The sequence below is a fragment of the Pan paniscus genome, chromosome 3, assembly GCF_029289425.2.
Source record: "Pan paniscus chromosome 3, NHGRI_mPanPan1-v2.0_pri, whole genome shotgun sequence".
Taxonomy (NCBI): Eukaryota; Metazoa; Chordata; class Mammalia; order Primates; family Hominidae; genus Pan; species Pan paniscus.
In genome coordinates this window covers 62,477,357-62,497,652 of record NC_073252.2, presented here as the reverse complement: position 1 = coordinate 62,497,652, position 20,296 = coordinate 62,477,357, and positions in this window count along the sequence as shown.

The following is a 20,296-nucleotide window of genomic DNA, read 5'->3' as shown; positions in this document are numbered from 1 at the left end:
ATTAGATGGTATGTTATGTCTTTTTCTTTCCTAAAGTTAAACTGTTAACATTAGTAAGAAATTGATTTTGAGTCATTTATTAATAAACAGATTGAAGGGTTCACAGCGCCACCTAGTGGTATAACTTGTAAATTTATGCAACTTTCCTTGATCTGAGTTGTAGTCAGAATTCTATACCAAAAATAAATTTTAAAAACTTAATTTTTTAATGGAAGTAATTAACATACATGCAAGTGTGTGTACCTCTTTTGTGAGATCATTCAAAAACTTCTTTAAAATTACTGAATTTAGTGTGATTAGGTTGGTGCAAAAGTTATTGCGGTTTTTTTTTTTTAACGACAAAAACAGCAATTGCTTTTGCACCAATCTTATAGAAAACCTGGCTTGGCTCTGCTAACTTCCAGCCATATGACCATGAGTAAGTTTTTAACATCATTGTGCCTTGAGTTTCTAATCTGTAAAATTTGGGGAAAAAAAATTGTTCTTGAAGAAGTAAGATGTTGAAGAAGGATAATAAAAGTGCTGAAGGTGATGGGATTCAGGACCTGCTACCCCCAAAATAAGTCACCTTGGCATTTGAGAAAACAGCAGAAACAGGAAAGCCATAAAAGTTAGCCGACCTTCTTCTAAAGTAGGTTATAAGAAGCTTATATGCCCTGCCCAGAGGAAGGGAATGTCACACAAGGACACAGAGAAGAGCCTGAACAAACAGGCCCTGCTAAGTTCCCCCAGTTTATTACCCATTAGATCATACACTTTTGTCCTCCCAGCATACTTCTGCATGCCTAGCCATGAAAATTACCCAGTTTGCCCTGTTTCTTTGCGATGAGAGAGAAATACTATTCCCCACAAGGGTTAAGAAATAAATGCAGAGCAAGGAATTTACTTACATTAATTCCAGTTCTGAAGAATGAATTTTTCAGTTTGATGGAAACATGAGACAATAAGGTACTAATAAGAGAATTTTAAAAATTGTACAAGCAATGCAGCCTGGCAAGAGAAGAAGTAAAACCTGGGACATGAGAGAAAAAAGTGAAAAGGCAAGAGACTAGAGATCATAATGAGGTGAGAGAGCAGATAAGCCATAAATAAGGAAGAAAAAGATCCAGAAGGCCAGGAGGTAACAGAGATTCATTCCAGAGCTTTCCAGATGATGACGATGTCACAGATGTGCACAGAGGTGGATGTCACAGGGGTAGAGTTACCATAAGGCTGGGTGTTGGCTGATTTGTCCGGATATGGAATGCTCAAGGGCAGCAGAGAGAAAAGACCATCAGCTGGAGTCAAATCCTTTCATAATTGTGGGAGAGAGACCGATACTTAAGAAGATGACAATAAGAAAGGAATAGAGATGGGATGGGCAGATTCCATCAGTCCCAAAGCATGTGGAATTTTTGCTTGAGGGTGTCAGTTTCCTCAATCATTCAATCAGCCTCTTAGTCCATCTGTGTGTGGATGTGTATATATGTCTGTGTCTCTGTCTCTCACGTCTCTCTGTCTTTCCCTCTTTGTCTTTCTTCTGCATAGTGTCCCAAAATTCCTAGTGTAGTTTTAAGCTTTAATAACTTCAAAAGTATAAATGCTACCAACAGACACACATGTTCACACATATATATGCACATACAGAGACCAATTCAGAATCTTGAACTTGGGAAAGCTTCCAAGTTTATTCCTTGAGGTACACAAAACAGCTGGTCGACTATTAAGATGTAGCACTATTTCCATTTCAAAAAATAAGGTCATGCTCCTGGGAAATTTTTGCTAAATGACCCAGGTAACAGCTTAGAGTCCCTGGATTTTAGCCTGTCCTTACCCACCTCATGAAAAGAAGTAAACTACATTAAAAACATATTTTAATAAAACTACAGTCAATGATTTTTTATGACAGGGTTCAGGACATGCTATACCAAACTGTAACACCGTGGCATACTGAATAAGCTAAAGGAATCTGAGGACCTCAGGTACAGGGAGAACTCTCTGACCTTCCCATGAAGCAGGTCAGAAGACCTCCATCTGTCTGGTGCCCTCCCTATACCTTACAGAAAGGAGCATCCTTATCTCAGAAGATGGAGGCTCAGACAACGGAATCTGAACCAACAGGCCTTGCTAAGTTTCCCCAGTTTACTGCTTTTAGCTCATGCCCTTTTTGTTCTATCATATTTTTCCATGACTTTTGACTCATCATCAGACCTAGTATAAAACACCCTAGATTAACCATTTCTTCAGGTCTTCATTTGCTGATGAAGACTCCGACATCACATTATATTAAATAAATCTGTATGTTTTTTGTTTCTTATTAATCTATTTTCAATTAATTCAGACTCAGCTGAGAACCTAGAAGGGTAGAAGAAAAAAATATTTTTCCTCCCTTACATATATGGTAGTATATGTTATATATTATACTGTGTCAGCATATTGTTTATTACGTATTATGTATGATACACTTTTATAAAAGTACAAAAACTGAGGCTATCCTATTTTTAGCATGTGTTCATGGGTGGTGGAATATAACAGCTAAAGCAAGGACTCTAGACTTAGACTATCTCAGTTGAAAATGTGATTCATCAACTTAATAGCTAATCTTTGGTTAGGTAACCATCTTAAGCCTCAACTTTTTCTACTACACAATGGGATGGTACTAATACTACTCACCTCATAGGATCATGGGAAGGATTTAAAGATATAACATGGAAAGCCACAGTAATGCATCAGAAAGGTTTCCTTTTATTATAAAATTAGCTCAACCCCTTTCTATCATTTCTCTCCTCTTCCTTTTCTTCTTCACTCTTCTTAACTTGGCCTGCCTCACAATAATGTGAGGTAGGAAGTTTAGCCTAACTTGCTTCTGAATCTACTTTTTCCAAATTCATTATAGAAAAAAAGGTACTTCTTTATTTTCCTAATCTCCTCTCCCTATATGAGAATTTGGGACCAAAATGTAAAACAATTCACTTCATTTGAATTCCAGGGAGATCTTAGCATATTTGAGCTTTGTGTCTACTGACTGTAATCGATTTTGTTAGGTTCTAGTCCTTAAACCAAAAAGAAATGTAGATTTATTCTCAGCAAGTCAAATTCTCATTTCTTGCTGTTCCCTGGACACAAATGAGATGGAGATTATTAAAAGGTTAAAATATTTTTGGAAACCATAACTATTATGCCTAGCTTTAATTAACCCTTCCATTGAATTAATGACAGGGTTAATTAGCTCAAATAGGATACAGCTTTTAGTTTGGGAAAATAAAGCCTTGGAGATTAGAGTCATTCTTTCGCCATCTTGTGGTTTCATTCCCACACTGCAATGTGTTAAATAGATCTTTTCTGTAAAAGCTGGATAGCTACATCGTTTATCTACCTAATTTTAGTATATCTTGGCATGTATTTAAAGCTGCCACTTAAAACTACCAGATGATTGCATTTTGTCCTTTTTTCTTAAATGCCACATACTCAAATGTTCGGTCTTGATATCCCTCTAAAAATGGAGAATGTTTTCATATACATTTGGCGATAAATGAGAAAAGATGCAATGAGGAACAGCTGAGTTTACAAAGGAAGGCTGACACTTGCACAGTTCTGTGGGTTTCTTACTTATACACTACATTCTCTGCCAGCGTATCATTCATAGTTTTAATCAAGACAAATAATGATACCCTTAAAGGACTCAATCAATACAATTTGACTACTTAACTTGAAGACAAAGTGCTTTTGCTGTTGTTTTTATTAACTTTTTATCCATCTGTCTGGATGGTCATTTTCTACACCGCCCTTACTTCATTCAAACTACTGACAAGGAGAGAGCCTGAAAGCTACCCTCATGGGCAGAGTCGTCTGCACTGGTGAGGTAGACACAGCCTCAGGGTATCAGTGCCAAGATCAAGAAAACTCTTAAGTTTTCTAATTCCTCATCTACTTTTATTTCCATCACAGGCTTAAAATATGTTCTTATTTACATAGTACAAATAAAACAAAAATTCTCTTATGTTTCCATGGTTCCAAAAAAGACTACTAGAGCTAACCTTTGAAGCCAAAATGGAACCAACACTCAGAACAAGCAAGTCTGTAATTTTCCAACTAAAATTATAACTGAGCTTTGGACTACAGACAGATCCATCCTTAAATAATGCCCTGCTTTGTCTCAGATACAGCATTATAAATGAATTCACTAGAAAAGACTTCCTATTCTTTATCAGTTAGCTATTGTAGCAAATAGCTAGCTATTTCCTTTCTATCAGTTAGCTGCATATGAAACTATACCAAAACTTAGTAGCTTAAAACAGTAACTCTGCAGGTCAACAATTTGGGCTAGGCTCAGCTGGGTGATTCTTCTGATCTTCACTGGGCTCATGCATGCATCTGTGGTCATTTGCTAGGTTAGCCAGAAGATGGCTGGTCTAGCATGGTCTCAGCTGGAATGACTTACCTCTGCTATACATGGTCTCTCATCCTATAGCAGGCTAGTTGAGACTTGTTCTCATGATGTCTGAGCAGGTTTCTATGCCTTATCAAGGCCTAAATTTGGAAGAGGCCTGAGACACATTCAAAGACTCTTGAGGCCTTGGCACACTGTCACATCTGCTGCATTCTATTGGCCAAAGTAAGGCACAAGGCCAGCAGGATCACTTTGCAAAAGGCATATATACAGGGAAGAGTGAAGTGTTGTGGCCCATTGTTTGCAATGTTCCATGTTTATACCCAACATATGTGATTGCATCACTCTTATTTGAATACTTTTATATTTGTTCCTATTCAACTTAGGACAGTATTATTAATAGAACAGACTCCCAATGTTACCAATAAGCTAATAATGTTGCTATAGAAACTTATTCAAATCATTTATACACATTTTCCACATAATACAAATTCTGTTTTAACATGACCACGTTGTACATTAACCCCACAAGTTATAGCTGGGAATTGATAATTAACTTCAATGCCACACAGAAAACCAGTGTATCCCAGTGAAAAAAAAAAAAGCAGTGAACTACGAATCAAACGAAACAGTTTTACTTTGGTTCTACCAATGACACCCTATGATAGTGTCTTCATGATTAAAACTAAGGACTAAGTAGTTAAATGACTTCTTAAGTTCCACTCAATTAAAATGAAAAGAACTAATAAAGAGGAGAGAGGAGAGATAGTGCTTAGAAGAAAAAGGTTTCCAAGTTTCATTGGATATAGACATATTTCAGGAGTTTCCTAAAATATCCTTGTTGGGAGAAAGCCTGGTAACCTAGAAAGCTGGCTTGAGAAATAGAAGACCTGATCTCTGCTCCCATCTCTACAACTTATTTGTCAGGGACTTTGAGAAAGATATTGCTATCCATAGGCCAGCATTTGCTCATTTCCATAAATTAAGGCAATAGACTAAGTGATTTTTTTAAATCTCTGCCAATGCTTAATAAATAAATAAATAAATAAATAAAAAGCTGTGGTGGTTCCTGAGTTCACTGTATATAATTACTATGCGTGCCTAACTCCCATCCTTACTCAACCTCCCACTCCACTTTCCATCCATCCTGGAAAAAAAAAAAATCCAAAAATGTGTATGTCAAATGGCCTTAATCCAGTTGGGCTAAGAGTACTTGCAATGTAAATGAGAGAATTCAATATGCTAACATTTGTAGTGAGTGACAACTTGTTTGACAATCAGATTACATGACAGACGAGACAGAGAAGGCTGCCAACAGCATACTGGATGTGTGACTGGGGGTGTGGTGTGAGAAGTGACAGTGACATGAAAGAAATAAAGGCTTTTTTCAGAAAATGGATGATTCAACAGAGTATAAATGAAGCTGTTCTGGGGATGGCAGATAAGACTTTCTAGATAAGCTGCATGAACACCTACAAGGGACTGGCAATTAGAAAACGTTTAAAACCAAAATTCAAAATAGGAAGAGAATAGAATTTAGGGGAGCTGAGCAGGGGTGTGTGCCAGAAGAGAGGAAATTTGGGGTGATTTCTAGGAATAGGGCTCTAGAAGAGAACCAGCACTCAGTTTAACCCAACAAAGTCAAAAGATGCTTGCACATGCATGTTTATAGCAGCACAATTCACAATTGCAAAAACATTGAACCAGCCTAAATGCCCATCAGTCAACGAGTGGATAAAGAAACTGTAGTGTACATATATAGATATGATGGAATACTACTCAGACATAAAAAGGAATGAATTGATGGCATTTGCAGCAACCTGGATGGGATTGGAGACTATCATTCTAAGTGAAGTAACTCAGGAATGGAAAACCAAACATCATATGTTCTCACTCATAGGTGGGAGCTAAGCTATGAAAATGCCAAGGTGTAAGAATAATACAATACACACTGGGGACTCAGGGGGAAAAGGTAGGAAGGAGGTGAGGGATAAAAGATTACAAACTGGGTTCAATATATACTACTCGGGTGATGGGTGCACCAAAATCTCACAAATCACCACTAAAGAACTTACTCATGTAACCAAATATCACCTGTTCCCCCAAAACCTAAGGAAACAAAAAATTAAATAAATAAATAAATAAGAAATTTTTAAAAATACTCTTTCCTCATGGAGCATTTTAGAAAGGGAAAACAGAAAGTTTTTATGGGATAAATAAAGCAGGAAATGGGTTCCTGGGTAGGGTCAGGGAGGTTGCAATTTTTAAAAGATTAGTCAGGGAAGGCTTCAATGAGAAGTGGTATTTGAGTACAGACTAGAAGGAGATGAGTGCAAAGGTTCTCTACCACTTGTATGAGCCTGATGATTCTGAATACACACAAGACATCCGGCGAAGCAGATTCATTACTCACAGATAGGCAGCAAGAACAAACAAAAGCCTAAGATGCATGGCGAGCCAACCTCCCAAGGCTCAGGAAAGCTGCTCATGGTGGCTGGACTCTCACCTGTATGTGCCCTTTGTCAAACAGCAGCTGACAGACCCCCAAAGCATGCACCATGCCCTGGGTTTTATACCCTGGACGCTACTTGGACCACTGAGTTCAAGCATTGTAAGACATTCTGTTCTAGGAGGAACAAGGATATATCCTGGGCTGTTCCAGAGAGTTCCTTCTTATCTCAGGACATTGCATTCTTGGTACATTCTACAGCTATTCTAAGTATTACAATTAGTAGTCTGAGAGAGACAGGTCAGTCCAAGCCAACCAGGGACATGTTCTACTGCAGTGAGGGGGTTATACAGGCTGACATTTGAGAACAGATGTTCAAAGCAGATCATGCTTCATATATACTAAGATCTGCAAAGAGGCCAGTGCAGCTGAAATGAAATGAGCAGGTAGGGAGAGATGTAGTTCAGAAAGAAGAACTAGTTTGTGGGCATGTTGGAAGGCCTCTGTGAACTTTTTCTCAGAGGATCACAGGAAGATACGGGATGGCTTTGAGCAGAGAGACCTGACCTGACTATCATGAAAGTAATGGGGCTTTGGTCTCAGTCTGGTCATGTTGGTTGCATAAACTTATTTGTATGTTAAGAAGGGCAAATATACAACAGAATCAAGATCTCTAAATCAGTTTATTCTTTATTCAATAAACAAATATTTAAGTGAACAAATGTAAGCCTAAATTCTAGAGATACGACAATGAATATAACACAAACGTGCCATAGGAACTTAAGATTTAGCAGGAGAGATAAACAAGAAGACAGTCACAACTCAGATGTAACTTTACTTCTTTTTTTTTTTTGAGATGGAGTCTCGCTCTGTCGCCCAGGCTGGAGTGCAGTGGCGCGATCTCGGCTCACTGCAAGCTCCGCCTCCTGTGTTCACGCCATTCTCCTGCCTCAGCCTCCCGAGTAGCTGGGACTACAGGCGCCCGCCACCACGCCCGGCTAATTTTTTTTTTTTTTTTTTTTTTTTTTTTGGTAGAGTCGGGGTTTCAGCGTGTTAGCCAGGATGGTCTCTATTTCCTGACGTCGTGATCCGCCCACCTCGGCCTCCCAAAGTGCTGAGATTACAGACGTGAGCCACCGCGCCCTGCCACTTTATTTCTTTATAAACCTAATTTGTTTGTAGGTCTCCACTCAATAGTAGAAAACAAAGTAGGTTACCTATTCACAGTAACTTATTCACATTTGCATTTAAAAGAAAACAAAACCCTCTTCCAATTTAGTTTAGTCTCTGGTTCTCCCAGAGGTTAGGGTATTCCCCTCTCAGAGTATGCAGGAAAGAGAATTTGACAAGAGAGAAGTGACTCTTCCCATGTGTTCCACCCACTTGGCTGTGCTTGTGAGCATCTCTCCTTCCAGCCTCTTTCAGCTGGAGTGTCTGGAGTGTCGGAGTGCAAGCTGTTCTCCCTGCACTATCAAGAGCAAAGGTCTTCCCCACCACTGAGGACTAAGCTTGGGCATGGCCCTTGCGGGAAGTGCTGGTTTTCTGCATCTTTCCCAAGACCGCTAACTGGCCCCCAGCTTTGGGCTACCCACTGCAAGCGAGTTGGCCCTACGCTATCAGCCACATTCCACAAACCCCAGAGGGCCAGGCACACACATCTGCATCTTCCTCATGCCAATCATAGGCTTCAGAAAATCAAGGAGGGTAAACTCCTACAACCACTTCCCATTGGAGAGAGGCACTCTGCAGGGCATCTCTCCACAGCCTCTCAGATGGAAAGCCAGGCATAAACGCACTTTGTTTTTGTTATCTTCCAACCTCTCTGACTAGTCTTTATTTTCCCAACTAAAGGTGCAAACCCTGAGGTGGAGGCATGGAACAAGCTCTACACTCTGTTCTGCTACTCTCCTCTCCCTCCCCAACCCAAGGTCCTACCCCAGCTGATAAGGACTTCCAACCTCCTTCTGCATGATAAATGCCTTGACATAGCCTGTTTCCACTCAACAGTTTTGTCTCAAGATCCTTTACACTCGTAAAAAATGTGGGGAGTTCAAAGGGCTTTTGTGCAGATTACATATATTAATATATTTTTTATTATACTTTAAGTTCTAGGGTACATGTTCACAACCTGCAGGTTTGTTACATATGTATGCATGTGTTATGTTGGTGTGCTGCACCCATTAACTCATCATTTACATTAGGTATATCTCCTAATGCTGTCCCTCCCCCCTCCCCCCACCCCACAACAGGCCCCAATGTGTGACTGTTCCCCTTCCTATGTCTAAGTGTTCTCATTGTTCAATTCCCACCTATGAGTGAGAACATGCAGTGTTTGGTATTTTGTCCTTGCGATAGTTTGCAGAGAATTATGGTTTCCAGCTTCATCCATGTCCCTACAAAGGACATGAACTCATCATTTTTTATGGCTGAATAGTATTCCATGGTGTATATGTGCCTCATCTTCTTAATCCAGTCTATCATTGATGGACATTTGGGTTGGTTCCAAGTCTTTGCTATTGTGAATAGTGCTACAATAAACATACGTGTGCATGTGCCTTTATAGCAGCATGATTTATAATCCTTTGGGTATATACCCAGTAATGGGATTGCTGGGTCAAATGGTATTTCTAGTTCTAGATCCTTGAGGAATTGCCACACTGTCTTCCACAATGATTGAACTAGTTTACAGTCCCACCAACAGTGTAAAAGTGTTCCTATTTCTCCACATCCTCTCCAGCACCTGTTGTTTCCTGACTTTTTAGTGATCACCATTCTAACTGGTGTAAGATGGTATACATATATTAATATTTGATGTGTTAGAAATCAAATCTGAGATAATTTTAAAATATTTATTTACACATTAATTTAAAAATAATAAATTTATAACTAGTTAACATAACTCAAATAACATTTTGGGGAAAATAACTCAACTTTTTTTCTTTTATTTTTTTCTTTCTTTTTTCTTTTCTTTTTGGAGACAGGATCTCCCTCTGTTACCCAGGCTGGAGTGCAGTGGCACAATCTTGGCTCACTGGAACCTCCACCTCCCAGACTCAAGTGATCATTCCACCTCAGCCTCCCCAGTAGCTGAGACCACGGGTGTGCACCAAAACGCCCAGCTAATTTTTGTATCTTTTCATTTTATTTATTTTATTTACTTTTGTATTATACTTTAAGTTCTGGGATACCTGTGCAGAATGTGCAGATTTGTTACATAGGTATACATGTGCCATGGTGGTTTGCTGCACCCATCAACCTGTTATCTACATTAGGTGTTTCTCCTAATGCTATCCCTCCCCTTGCCCCCCACCCCCTGACAGGCCCGGGTGTGTGATGTTCTCCCTTCCTGTGCCCATATGTTCTCATTGGTCAGCTCCCACTTATAAGTGAGAACATGTGGTGCTTGCTTTTCTGTTCCTGTGTTAGTTTGCTGAGAATGATGGTGTCCAGCTTCATCCATGTCCCTGCAAAGGACATGAACTCATCCTTTTTTATGGCTGCCTAGTATTCCATGGTGTATATGTGCCACATTTTCTTACTCCAGTCTATCATTGATGGACATTTGGGTTGGTTCCAAGTCTTTGCTATTGTGAACAGTGCTGCAGTAAACATATGTGTGCATGCGTCTTTATAGTAGACTGATTTATAATCATTGGGGTATATGCCCAATAATGGGATTGCTGGGTCAAATGGTATTTCTGGTTCTAGATCCTTGAGGCATCGCCACACTGTCTTCCACAATGGGTGAACTAATTTACACCCCCAAAAACAGTGTAAAAGCGTTTCTATTTCTCCACATCCTTGCCACCATCTGTTGTTTCCTGACTTTTTAATGATCACCATTCTAACTGGTGTGAGATGGTATCTCATTGTGGTTTTGATTTGCATTTCTCTAATGACCAGTGATGATGAGCTTTTTTTCATATGTTTGTAGGCCACATAAATATCTTCTTTTGAAAAGTGTCTGTTCATATCCTTCGCCCACTTTTTGATGGGGTTGTTTTTCTTTTGTAAATTTAAGTTCCTTGTAGATTCTGGATATTAGCCTTTTGTTAGATGGATAGATTGCAAAAATTTTCTCCCATTCTGTAGGTTGCCTGTTCACTCTGATAATAGTTTCTTTTGCTGTGCTGAAGTTCTTTAGTTTAATTAGATCCCATTTGTCTATTTTGGCTTTTGTTGCAATTGCTTTTGGTGTTTTAGTCATAAAGTCTTTGCCCATGCCTATGTCCTGAATGGTATTGCCTAGGTTTTCTCTAGGGTTTTTATGGTTTTAGGTCTTATGTTTAACTCTTTAATCCATCTTGAGTTAATTTTTGTATAAGGTGTAAGGAAGGGGTCCAGTTTCAGTTTTCTGCATATGGCTAGCCAGTTTTCCCAGCACCGTTTATTAAATAGGATATCCTTTGCCCATTGCTTGTTTCTGTCAGGTTTGTCAAAGATTAGATGGTTGTAGACGTTTGGTGTTATTTCTGAGACCTCTGTTCTGTTCCATTGGCCTATATATCTGTTTTGGTACCAGTATCAAGCTGTTTTGGTTACTGTAGCATTGTAGTATAGTTTGAAGTCAGGGAGCATGATGCCTCCAGCTTTGCTCTTTTTGCTTAGGATTGTCTTGGCTATACAGCTCTTTTTTGGTTCCACATGAAATTTAAAGAAGTTTTTTCTAAATCTGTGAAGAAAGTCAATGGTGGCTTGATGGGAATAGCATTGAATCTATAAATTACTTTAGGCATTATGGCCGTTTTCACTATATTGATTCTTCCTATCCATGAGCATGGAATGTTTTTCCATTTGTTTGTGTCCTCTCTTTATTTTCTTGAGCAGTGGTTTGAGGTTACACCTTGAAGAGGTCCTTCACATCCCTTGTAAGTTGTATTCCTAGGTATTTTATTCTCTTTGTAGCAATTGTGAATGGGAGTTCACTCATGGTTTGGCTCTTTGTTTTTCTATTAACGGCATATAGGAATGCTTGTGATTTTTGCACATTGATTTTGCTTCCTGAGACTTTGCCTAAGTTGCTTATCAGCAGGGAGTTTTTGGGCTAAGACGATGGGGTTTTCTAAATATACAACCATGTCATCTGCAAACAGAGATAATTTTACTTCCTGTCTTCCTATTTAAATATGCTTTTTTTCTTTCTCTTGCCTGATTGCCATGGCCAGAACTTCCAATAATATGTTGAATAGGAGTGGTAAGAGAGGGCATCCTTGTCTTGTGTCAGTTTTTAAAGGGAATGCATCCAGCTTTTGCCCATTCAGTATTATATTGGCTGTGGGTTTGTCATAAACAGCTCTTACTATTTTGAGATTCGTTCCATCAATACCGAGTTTATTGAGTGTATTTAGCATAAAGCAGTGTTGAATTTTATCAAAGACCTTTTCTACATCTATTCAGATAATCATGTGGTTTTTGTCATTGGTTCTTTTTATGTGATGGATTACGTTTACTGATTTGCACATGTTGAACCAGCCTTGCATCACAGGAATTAAGCTGACTTGATCATGGTGGATAAGTATTTTGATGTGCTGCTGGATTTGGGTTGCCAGTATTTTATTGAGGATCTTTGCATTGATGTTCATCAGGAATATTGACCCGAAATTTTCTTTTTTTGTTGTCTGTCAGGTTTTGGTATCAGGGTGATGCTGGCCTCATAAAATGAGTTAGGGAGACGTCTCTCCTTTTCTTTTTTTTCTTTTTCTTTTTTTTTTTTTTTTGGAGATGGAGTCTCACTCTGTCACCCAGGCTGGAGTGCAGTGGCACAATCTAGGCTCACTGCAAGCTCCGTCTCCTGGGTTCAAGCCATTCTCCTGCCTCAGCCTCAGGAGTAGCTGGGACTACAGGCACCCACCACCACACCCAGCTAATTTTTTTGTATTTTTTTTTAGCGGAGACGGGGTTTCACATGTTAGCTAGGATGGTCTCAATATCCTGACCTCATAATCCACCCACCTCAGCCTTCCAAAGTGCTGGGATTACAGGCGTGAGCCACCGCACCTGGTCAGGAGTCCCTCTTTTTCTATTGTTTGGAATAGTTTTAGAAGGAATGGTACCAGTTCGTCTTTGTACCTCTGGTAGAATTCAGCTGTGAATCCATCTGGCCCTGGGCTTTTTTTGGTTGGTAGGCTATTAATTACTCCTCAATTTCAGAACCTGTTATTGGTCTATTCAAAGACTCGACTTCTTCCTTGTTTAGTCTTGGGAGGGTGTATGTGTCCAGGAATTTATCTATTTCTTCTAGATTTTCTAGTTCATTTGTGTAGAGGTGTTTATAGTATTCTCTGATGGTAGTTTGTATTTCTATGGGATCAATGGTGATATCCCCTTTATCATTTTTTATTGCATCCATTTGATTCTTCTCTCCTTTCTTCTTTATTAGTCTGGTTAGCAGTCTATTTTGTTAGTCTTTTCAAAAAACCAGCTCCTAGGTTCATTGATTTTTTGAAGAGTTTTTCGTGTCTCTATCTCCTTCACTTCTGCTATGATCTTAGTTATTTATTTTCTTCTGCTAGTTTTGAATTTGTTTGTTCTTGCTTCTCTAGTTCTTTTAATTGTGAAGTTAGGGTATCTATTTTAGATCTTTCCCGCTTTCGCTTGTGGGCATTTAGTGCTATAAACACAGCTCTAAACGTTGCTTTAGCTGTGTCCCAGAGACTCTGGTACGTTATGTCTTTGATCTCATTGGTTTCCAAGAACTTATTTATTTCTCCCTTAATGTTGTTATTTACCCAGTAGTCATTCAGGAGCATGTTGTTCAGTTGCCATGTAGTTGTGTGGTTTTGAGTGTGTTTCTTAATCCTGAGTTCTAATTTGATTGCACTGTGGTTTGAAAGACTGTTTGTTAGGATTTCCATTGTTTTGCATTTGCTGAGGAGTATTTTACTTCCAATTATGTGGTCAGTTTTAGAATAAGTGCTATGTGGTGCTGAGAAGGATGTATATTCTGTTGATTTGGGGTGGAGAGTTCTGTAGATGTCTATTAGGTCCACTTGGTCCAGAGATGATTGTCAAGGTATTCAGAACTGAGTTCCTGAATATTCTTGTTAATTTTCTGTCTCATTGATCTGTTTAATATTGACAATGGGGTGTTAAAGTCTCCCACTATTATTGTGGGGGAGTCTAAGTCTCTTTGTAGGTCTCTAAATACTTGGTTTATGAATCTAGGTGCTCCTGTATTGGGTGCATATATATTTAGGATAGTTAGCTCTTCTTGTTGCATTGATCCCTTTACCATTATGTAATGCCCTTCTTTGTCTTTTTTAATCTTTGTTGGTTTAAAGTCTATTTTATCAGAGACTAGGATTGCAAACCCTGCTCTTTTTTTTTTTTTTTTTTTTTTTTTGCTTTCCATTTGCTTGGTAAATCTTCCTCCATCCCTTTATTTTGAGCCTATGTGTGTCTTTGCATATGAAATGGGTCTCCTGAATACAGCACACCAATGGGTCTTGACTCTTTATCCAATTTGCCAGTCTGTGTCTTTTAATTGGGGCATTTAGCCCATTTATATTTAAGGTTAATATTGTTATGCATGAATTTGATCCTGTCATTATGATGCTAGTTGGTTATTTTGCCCATTAGTTGATGCAGTTTCTTCATAGTGTCAATGGTCTTTATATTTTGGTATGTTTTTGCAGTGGCTGGTACCAATTTTTCCTTTCCATGTAGTACTTCCTTCAGGAGCTCTTGTAAGGCAGGCCTGGTGGTGACAAAAATCCCTCAGCATTTGCTTGTCTGTGAAGGATTTTATTTCTCCTTCACTTTTGAAGCTTAGTTTGGCTGGATATGAAATTCTGGGTTGAAAATTCTTATCTTTAAGAATGTTGAATGTTGGCCTGGTTTGTAGGGTTTCTGTAGAGAGATCCTCTGTTAGTCTGATGGGCTTCCTTTTGTGGGTAACCCCAACTTTCTCTCAGCTGCCCTTAACATTTTTTCCTTCATTTCAACCTTGGTGAGTCTGACAATTATATGTCTTGGGGTTGCTCTTCTCAAGGAGTATCTTTGTGGTGTTCTCTGTATTTCCTGAATTTGAATGTTGATCTGTCTTGCTAGGTTGGGGAAGTTCTCCTGGATAACATCCTGAAGTGTGTTTTCCAACTTGGTTCCATTCTTTCCGTCACTTTCAGGTACACCAATCAAACATAGGTTTGGTCTCTTCACATAATCCCATATTTCTTGGAGGTTTTCTTCATTCCTTTTCATTCTTTTTTCTCTAATCTTGTCTTCATGCTTTATTTCATTAAGTTGATCTTCAATCTCTGATATCCTTTCTTCTGCTTGATCGATTCAGCTATTGATACTTGTGTGTGCTTCACGAAATTCTCGTGCTGTGTTTTTCAGCTCCATCAGGTCATTTATGCTTTTCTCTAAACTGATTATTCTAGTTAGCAGTTCCTGTAACCTTTTATCAAGGTTCTTAGCTTCCTTGCGTCGGGTTAGAACATGCTCCTTTAGCTCAGAGGAGTTTGTTATTACCCACCTTCTCATACCAACTTCTGTCAATTCATCAAACTCATTCTCCATCCAGTTGTGTTCCCTTGCTGGTGAGGAGTTGCCAGCTTTTGGAGGAGAAGAGGCATTCTGGGTTTTGGAATTTTCAGCCTTTTTGCACTGGTTTTTCCTCATCTTCATGGATTTGTCTGCCTTTGGTCTTTGATGTTGGTGGCCTTCGAATGGGGTTGTCATGTGGTCATCCTTTTTGTTGATCTTGATGCTATTCCTTTCTGTTTGTTAGTTTTCCTTCTAACACTCAGGCCCCTCTTCTGCAGCTCTGCTGGAGTTTGCTGGAGGTCCACTCCAGACCCTGTTTGCCTGGGTATCACCAGCAAGGGCTGCAGAATGGCAACAATTGCTGCCTGCTCCTTCTTCTGGAATCTTCGTCCCAGAGGGGTACCTGCCAGATGTCAGCTGGAGCTCTCCTGTATGAGGTGTGTGTCGACCCCTGCTGTGAGGTGTCTCCCCGTCAGGAGGCATGGGGGTCAGGGACCAACTTGAGGAGGCAATCTGTCCTTTAGCAGAGCTCGCGTGCTGTGCTGGGAGATCCGCTGCTCTCTTCAGAGCTCGCAGGCAGGAATGTTTAAATCTGCGGAAGCTGCGCCCACAGCTGCCCCTTCCCCCAGGTGCTCTGTCCCAGGGAGATGGGAGTTTTATCTCTAAGCCCCTGACTGGGGCTGCTGCCATTCAGAGGTGCCCTGCCCAGAGAGGAGGAATCTAGAGAGGCAGTCTGGCTACAGCGGCTTTGCAGAGCTGCGGTGGACTCTGCCCAGTTCGAACTTCCTGGTGGCTTTGTTTACACTGTGAGGGGAAAACTGCCTACTGAAGCCTCAGTAATGGCAGATGCCCCCACCCCACACACCCGCCCACATCCACAACAAGCTCGAGTGTCCCAGGTTGACTTCAGACTGCTGTGCTGGCAGCGAGAATTTCAAGCCAGTGGATCTTAGCTTGTTGGGCTCCATGGGGGTGAGATCTGCTGAGCAACACCACTCGGCTCCCTGGCTTCAGCCTCCTTTTCAGGGAAGTGAATGATTCTGTCTCGCTGGCATTCCAGGTGCCACTGGAGTATGAAAAAAAACTCCTGCAGCTAGCTCAGTGTCTGCCCAAATGGATGCCCAGGTTGTGCTTGAAACCTAGGGCCCTGGTGGTATAGGTACCCGAGGGAATCTCCTAGTCTGTGAGTTGTGAAGACAGTGGGAAATGCATAGTATCTGGGCCAGATAGCTCTGTCCCTCACAGCGCAGACCCTCATGGCTTCCTTTGGCTAGGGGAGGGAGTTCCTCAACCTGTTGCACTTCCTGGGTGAGGTGACACCCCTACCCTGCTTCTGCTTTCCTTCAGTGGGCTGCACCCACTATCTAACTAGTCCCAATGAGATGAGCTGGGTACCTCAGTTGGAAATGCAGAAATTACCAGCCTTCTGCATTGGCCTCACTGGGAGCTGCAGATCGGACCTATTCCTACTCAGCCATCTTTCCCAGGCATGAATGTTTGTATTTTTTGTGGAGACAGGGTTTCACATTGTTGCCCAGGCTGGTTTTGAACTCCTGGGCTCAAGCAATCCACCCGTCTCAGCCTCCCAAAGTGCTAGAATTACAGGCATGAGCCACCATGCCCAGCCAACTCAATTTTTCAAAACAAAAAAATTAGTTTAAAAAAGTGGCATGGTTTTACATTTTTGCCAATTTATAATATCTAGCTTAATAGAAGACAGTTGTATTCTCATCTTGACTTCTGTATGCAATGTGATACAATATGCTGTTTGAAAGAAATCTGGTCACACAGATATGTAATTGGAAAAGGGAGAAATACTATCATAGCCTTTTTAGATTCTAGGGTGTATGCTTCTTTTACATTGAGCTAACATTGATAAGTGGTATTTTCTTAAAGTTTGTTGTAAGGTGGCATCTGAACAGCCATATTAACAAATTTTTTAAACTTTATGATGTTAAAATTTGTTGGACTTTACTTACATCTCAAATAGATCTTTTTACACATACATGATTTTGTATCATGCATGGCTCACTTGAAAATATTGGTTCACTGAGTTATGTGGATCATTCAAATGCTGATGCATTTCACTATACCATATCAAAAACTCACATTTGTTAATATATCATCAGCAAAGTCTTTATGTATTGGGACGCAGTGAAGTTCAAGGTAGTAGATACAAGTCTTCAAGGATAATTCTAATTTTCACTTGAAAACTCAAATTTACCATTGGAAACAAATACTGTCAGTTGTTTTCCCTGAAGTTATAAGCTCATGTAATTCATTTCCAAGACAAGATGTTTGCCAAATATCCAAGTCTTAATTGCTTATTTGTCAATTGGTCACTCAAACATTATATTTCATAAAAATAGTGCCTGGTCCAGCTCACAAGTCAAAAAAAAGTGCTTTTCCTTTGGACAGTCATGACATTTTTTAATAGCTTTATCAGGATAAAATTCACACAATTCACCCATTTGAATTGTACATTTCAATGATTTTTAGTATATTCACAGAGTTGTACATTGTACATCATAACCACAATCAATTTTAGAATGTTTCAATTACCAGCCAAAGAAACCAAATACGCTTCAGCCATCATCTTCCAATTCCTCTATCCTCCCCAGTGATAGGCAACCACTAATCTACTTTCTGTCTCTATAGATTTATCTATTCTAGACTATCATATAAATAAAATCACGTGGTTTTTGTAACAGGCTTCTTTGACTTACCATAATGTTTTTAAGGTTCATCTAAGTTGTAACATATATCAGTACAGTACTTCATTCACTTTTATGGCCAACTTAAGATCTAGGTTATCTATATGATGAAATATTGTTTGGCCATAAGGCCTCAAACAGCTGATGCTGTTTCCATTTTGGGCTAAACAATGCTGCCAAGAACATTACTGTACAAGTTTTTGCATGGAGATATATTTTAATTTTTCATGGGTATATAACTAAGATTGCCATTGCTAAATCATGTGATAACTCTATGTTCAATCATTTGAGGACCTGCCAGACTGTTTTCCAAGCAGCTGCACTATTTATCATTCACACCAATAGTGTGTAAGGGTTCCAGTTTCTCTTCATCCTCTCTAACCCTTGTCTTTATCTGTCTTTTTTTATATTAGCCATCCTAGTGGGTGTGAAGTTCTACCTCACAATGGTTCTATTTGCATTTCCCTGATGGTTAATAATGTTGAGTATCTTTTTATGTGATTATTAGCCATTTGTATATCATCAGTGGAGAAATGTATTTTCCAATTATTTGCCCATTTATAAATGTCAATTGAGTTATAAACTCAATTTATCTCTGTATTATTCAATTGTAGGAGTTCTTTATATGTTCTAGATACAACTCTCATCAGATTTAAAATTTTCAAATGTTTTCTCCCATTCTGTGGGTTGTCTTTTTATTGATGTCATTCTTTGAAGCATAACATTTTTTAAATTTCATGATTTCTTCTTTATTTTTACTTTCATCCCTTGTGGTATTGGTGTCATATCTAAAAAACCATTGCCTAAGGCAAGGTCCACAAGAGTTACATCTATGTTTCCTTCTATAAGTTTTATAGTTTTAGCTCTTAATTTATGCCTTCAATTCATTTTGTATTAATTGTTATATACATGGTGAGGTAGGTGTCCAAATTCATTCTTTTGCATGTGGCTATCCAGGTGTGCTAGCATTGGTTGCTGAGGAGACTATTCTTTGTCCATTGAGTTGTCTTGGAACACTTTTTAAAAACCAGTTGACAACAGATGTATAGATTTATTTCTGGATTCTCAATTCTGTTCCATTGGCCTATATGTCTCTTTATGCCAGTGCCATACAGTTTTGATTACTGTAGCTTTGTGGTAAGTTTTGAAATAAGAGAAAAATGAGAGTCTCACTTTGTTCTTTTTGCACACTTCTTCTGGCTATTCTATAATAGGTCCCTTGAATTTCCATGTGAATTTTATTTTATTTTATTTTTGAGACAGAGTCTTGCTCTGTCACCCAGGTTCAAGTACAATGGCACAGTCTCGGCTCCCTGCAACCTGCACCTCTCAGGTTCAAGCAATTCTCATGCCTCAGCCTCCCAAGAAACTGGGAATACAGGCATGTGCCACCATGCCTGGCTAATTTTTGTATTTTTAGTAGACTCAGGGTTTTGCCATGTTGGCCAGGCTAGTCTTGGACTCCTGGCCTCAAGAAATTCCCCCATCTCAGCCTCCTAAAGTGCTGGGATTACAGGCGTGAGCCACTGTACCTGACTGTGAATTTTAATTTGTCAGTTTCTGGAAAAAAAAAAACAGCTGTTATTCTAATAAGAATTGTCTTGAATCTGTAGATTAATTTTGGGAGTACTGCTACTGTGATGGTTAATTTTAGGTGTCGACTGAATTGAAAAATACCTAGATAATTAGTAAAGCATTACTTCTCGATGTGTCTATAAGGTTGTTTCTAGGGGAGGTTGACGTGAGTCAGTGGCCTGAGTGGGGAAGATCTACTCTCAATGTGGGTGGGTGCCATCCAATACCTTGGGGCCCAACTAGAACAACAAAAAAAGAGGGGAAAGGATTTCTTCTCTCACCCTCCAGGACCTAGGCTACACTCTCCTCCTCTGCCCTTAGAAAGCAGAATTCCAGACTCTGCAACATTGGGACTCCAGGAGTTAACACCAGCAACTTTTCAAGTTTTCGGGCCTTTGGTCTCAGACTGAGAATTACACCATTGGCCTTCTGGTTTTGATCATTTTAGACTTGGACTGAACCATGTTACAGGCATCCCAGGGTTTTGAGTTTGAAGATGGCCTGTTGATATGGTTAGGCTTTGTGTACCCACCCAAATCTCATCTGGAATTATAATCCCCATAATCCCCATGTGTCAAGGGAGAGACCAGGTGGTGGTAATTGGATCATGGGGCAGTTTTTCCCATGCTGTTTTCATGATAGTGAGTGAGTTCACATGAGATCTGATTGTTTTATAAGTTTTTGGCTGCATAGTATTCCATG